This window comes from Elephantulus edwardii, unplaced genomic scaffold (genome assembly GCF_000299155.1).
Source record: "Elephantulus edwardii isolate Elephantulus edwardi_28Jun2011 unplaced genomic scaffold, EleEdw1.0 scaffold00763, whole genome shotgun sequence".
NCBI classification, from domain to species: domain Eukaryota; kingdom Metazoa; phylum Chordata; class Mammalia; order Macroscelidea; family Macroscelididae; genus Elephantulus; species Elephantulus edwardii.
Window position 1 is genome coordinate 15,626 of NW_006400513.1, and position 4,876 is coordinate 20,501.

The following is a 4,876-nucleotide window of genomic DNA, read 5'->3' on the forward strand; positions in this document are numbered from 1 at the left end:
CCTCTATGAGGTGGGTTGATTCAGTGACTGGGGTAGTCAGGATGGGTGTATCAGAGACAGTGTGATTGGCACAGGACAGAGCAGAGTTTAGGGCTGTTGTACATAGGGTCTCTATGAGTCACAAGCAACTCGACGGCACATAACAACAACAGCAGCAAGGGATTTTGTAAAAACTAAGGAGTTCTTTGGGCCAAGAGACCAAGCTATCAGACAACAAACCAAATTAAGCCATGTAAATGATTTGCAGCATTTACTAGTTTAGTCATTCTTAATGTTTCTCAGTTTACCTTATGGTAGGTGTGGTAGAGGATTGTAGTGTGTGTACAGCTGTCTCTTAGCAGTTTGTAAAGAGCAGCTCAGGGCACCCTGGCTGGTGTTTGCTGCGACCTTTCATTGATCAGGTGATGCAAGAGCCAGTCTTTAGCCTTGCCTGGTGATGAAGCTTGGGGGTGTATATGAATCGTGTATGGTGTTGCTGCCTGTTGTCAGTTGGGACAAAGAAAAAGATAAATACAACAAAACAAAAACAAATAACAGAAGATGTCCTGAAGAAACAGTAAACAAGATTGTACAGTATAAGAAAATTTTAAAAACGTAAAGCTGAAAGGGGTACACAATGAAGACAAAACACAAAAAAGGGAAAAGAAAACAGAGATAATAGACTGCAAAAGAATGGGAGAACATTATCAAGAAGGCAAAGCAGAAGATATTATTGCGATGTGGGGGCAGGGGGGGAAGGCCCTACTATAAAACTGACAAATCAAATAAAAATAAAAAAGGCCTGGAGAAATAAAAACTGAAACCAAGGCAAGGAGAGACTGTCAAAGCCAGGGCACTGATGCTGATTGGTGCTCTTGTCATCTCTCTGGTTGGTGGAGGCAAGATGTGTGGTCTGGAGCGGTATCTGCCAGCACAACAGAAGGCTGGAGGTGCAGTGAATAGTCAAGTCAGAATTTTTGCTTGTCTTCTGAGAGGTAATTAAGGCCTCAAGCTAGGAACTGGCCCATTGTAGGGGGCATTGAGGGGTGAGGCATCCAGCCTGGAGCAGAATTTCCACTGGCCTTCAGGAACCTAAGCTAGTCCTTGGAGTAGGAATGGTGTCTCTGCCTGTCTGCAGATGGGTGCAGGCAAGGCACTAAGTCAGAGAATAGATAGTCTTTGGAAACCCATGATGCTCAAGGATGACACATTACTCAGAGGGTTTACTGCTCCAAATGTGAGGTATGTTGGATAAATGTGCCCAGTGAGGGGCAAGGATCCCAGTCAGAGATGGTGCCTCCACTAGTCCAAGGCTGACTGCAGGTCAAGTATCACAGTCTGCCAGTGTCTGGAGGGAGAGAGTCTGCATATAGATAACACTCAAAGTCTGATAGAAAATAGCAAGGCCCTGGCTTCACGTAGATTTGGAATGTGCCAGCAAATCCTGTCAGCCACCTGATGGGCAGTGGTAGAGATGCAGAATTTATCTCCGGAAGGGCTTGACTGTAAGAGGATTGCACCTTTCCCGTCATCAGCTAGCCGCTGGTGTGGATACACCCTCAGTCCCGGGTACACCTGCCAAGCAGGTAGCTGTTCAGAATGATCATGCTGTCCTAGTGACTGTTCTGTGTTCCTTCTGTCTCCTCCTCAGTCTATATTTCCATCCTGTTTGTTTCATCAGTCAGTGTTAGAGATACTTCCTTACCTTGTCTTTTTAACCTCAGGGCTCCAGATGGTACAGAATCATCATCTGTATCTGTTATCTTTTTTTCCCTTACACCTACATTGTCTAGGATCAGATCCACCATCACTCTAGTCCAGCATCTTATCTATAATAGAAGTCTCCCGGCTGTTTCTTATTAAACCTTGAGAGTCTTTGTGGACCACAACATTGAGTGCCTGACAACTCTGCCCATAAATATGAACTACAGTCATCAGAAGAGAAAGCCCTATTCAATATCTGTTATACCAGGCAAGGCCACCGATACATGCAACTCTGCATTAGATTTCTGTTTTGTGCCTATTAGATATTTTCTCTAAACTCAATCCTGTTAATGCATGTGACTTAATGAATTCTCTATATAACTGAAAGACAAGAAGGACATTAAATAGTGTGTTGCACTAGAATTCATTGTTCAAAGGACTTCCCTCATCATTGATTTTTACTTACACTCCACAGCAGGGTGGGACTGTGCTAATGATGTGAAGTGAACAGCACCATTTAGGTAGGAACAAGCAAGCAAAGTGTGTAGACTACTCATAAGAGGACTGGCCAGTCTCATCATCCTGCCACACTTAAATTTGAGCATCTTAGGGGCAGAAGATGGGAATCTCATAGCCAGCAAGAAAGAAGATGCAGGGAGTACAGTGTCATCCGTGTGCACCACAGATACTTGCGAGAGTCAGACCAGGGCCTTGACTAGAGCAGCAGCAGTAGTCGGGGGGGGGGGGAGGGAACTAGGGGTCCATATGAAACAGCTGAATATAAAGTGCCCTTCCATGGAGCCAGAGATGAGAGCCTTGCCCGAGCTGACTGAAGGACTGAGTGGTGGGGTAGATGCCATAATTGGTAGAACTGTGGAACTAAAAGAACTGTGCCATACTAACACAGAGCCACAAAGCTGAAGATCAAAGAGCCCTCAAGCATTCCTGAGAACCTACCCTAACTGAAGAATGTTATCCTGTTTCCTACATTATTAAATTTTAAACCGTTAACATCCCCAATAAACCCCATAATTGTAAGCATTGCCTATGGGTTCTGTGTGGCCATTGCAATGGATTAAGAGACCATTAGCAGGTGGTATTAGATGGTGGGATGGATGGTGGTATTAGAATCAGCAAAGACAAGCATGAGAAGTCTAGGGGCTTGTCACCTCATGAGAACTGGTTTTGTGGGGAGGATATTGTGGATGGGGACTTGTGGAATTAGTGGAGGTCAGATGTGCCACCCTCACGCAATATTTACACACAATGTTTACACACAGTATTTACAATTAGCAAAGTGACTCAGAGAGTCAGCATTGACTCAGCTGCCTGATGAGTCTAGTGCTTCATCAGTATTCCTGTTGACAACCTATTTTGCACGGAAAGCTCAGGAGAATTCCACTAATGCACTATGATCATCGCAAATCTTGTTTCAGCTCCGAGGCAATGAATAATTACCAATCTAAAGTGGATGTGTGAGGGGCAGTGAAGTCTGTGAATGCTTAAAAAATAAGGAAGAAACCTTGATAGTGGAATCTATCCTATTCTCTAGCCATGAGTAATTATAGATAAGTCCAGTTTATGCCAATAATTTGTACTCAATGTGCACCCATCTTCTCAATTTTTTATAATAACCTTTAGAAAAAAAATCTGACTGGATTTGATAGGCCATTTTGAAATTAAAGCTAAGGTCCTTGTTGTGGTCTAACTTTTGTGCTGAAGCAATGATGTAATAATTACCTGGTGCTGCTGTTACAGAAATAGGCAAGTGTGAGCTGTCCCAAGGAGAAATGTATTTTCTCAGAGTTTAGATGGCTACAGGTCAGAATTCAGGGTGCTGGCACTGGGGAAAGGCTTTCTGCCTGTGTCTACTGGAGAGAAGGTCCTTGTCTCTTGGAGCTTCTGCTCCTGCAGCCATCTCTCTTGCCTATCTCTGGTTTTCTTATGGCCTCTTTAATCTCTCTTAAAACAGATTTAGTTAAGACGTACCCTACAATGATCCCGTCTCATTAATATAATAAAAGCAACTCTTCCTCAAATGAGATTATGACAGGCACAGGGCTTAGAATTTGCAACACAGATTTCAGGTGGGCACAATATAATCCATGTTGTTGTTAGGTGCTGTGCAGGGGGCCACGATCCACAGCAACCCTGTGAATAGCACGTCTGTACCCTGCCCTGTCCTGTGCCATCCTCATCCATAACAAGTGGCAGATAACCCTCAGGGTTATTTTTCACACAGGCACTTGTGAAGGGTCAGAGTCAGTCCTTCAGACAAGCCTGATGGCCACATCATTGTAGTTTTTATTCCTGCAAGTAACATCTTTATGCTGCAGGAACATATTAGACTCACGAGCCAAGCATAATTATTTGTCTAAAGGTCAACAGAGTTAGAGCAATAAAACCCAGGTTTGGCTTCAGGAGATGTGGCCTCTCTGTCTCCTAGAGAGGGTCAGTCTGAGAAATTGCATTATATTTAGTGTAATGGGTCTGGCAGGTCTTAGACACGTGACTTTGAAGTATAAAGAAAGCCACTTGAGACCTCGTAGTCTTACAGCCATGGTGCTAAAGTGCATATAATCTAGATGCTTAGCCCACCTAACTAAACCCACCTATCAGGGGTAATTGGCAAAAAGCTGATCTCATTTAAGATCTTTAGAAACCATTTTTACTCCCTGGAAGGCGACCACTAGTTCCTGTTTCTTTTTGCCATTCTGGAGTTAATTGCTTTTTTTTTTTTACAGGTATATCTTCTAATTTTAATATATTGTGGTTCAACTAAATGTTATGCAAAATTATAGACATTGGTTCCTATTTAAAACTTCCATTACATCTGTTGTGGGGTGGCTGTGAGGATAACTCACAGCATTATTTCTTTGTCTTCCATTGTATCTTGTGGAGGGGTAACAAGGACAGGTCAGAGAAAGAGAAGACAACTCTCAACAGATGCATTAACACGGCGACCCCCACAGTGTGCTTGAGCATAACAAAGATGAAGAAGGTGGTGAAGGAGAGAGCGTGAGTCAGAGTTGACTTGATGGCACCTAACAACAACAACATGGTTTTATTTATGTACTTTTTAAAAAAAATTATATTGATTTGCATACAGTAATTCTTATACAATGTGTTTCAGGTACATTGTGGGTTTTGTTTTTTTTTTTTTGTTTGTTTGTTTTTTTTAACATTGGCCCAC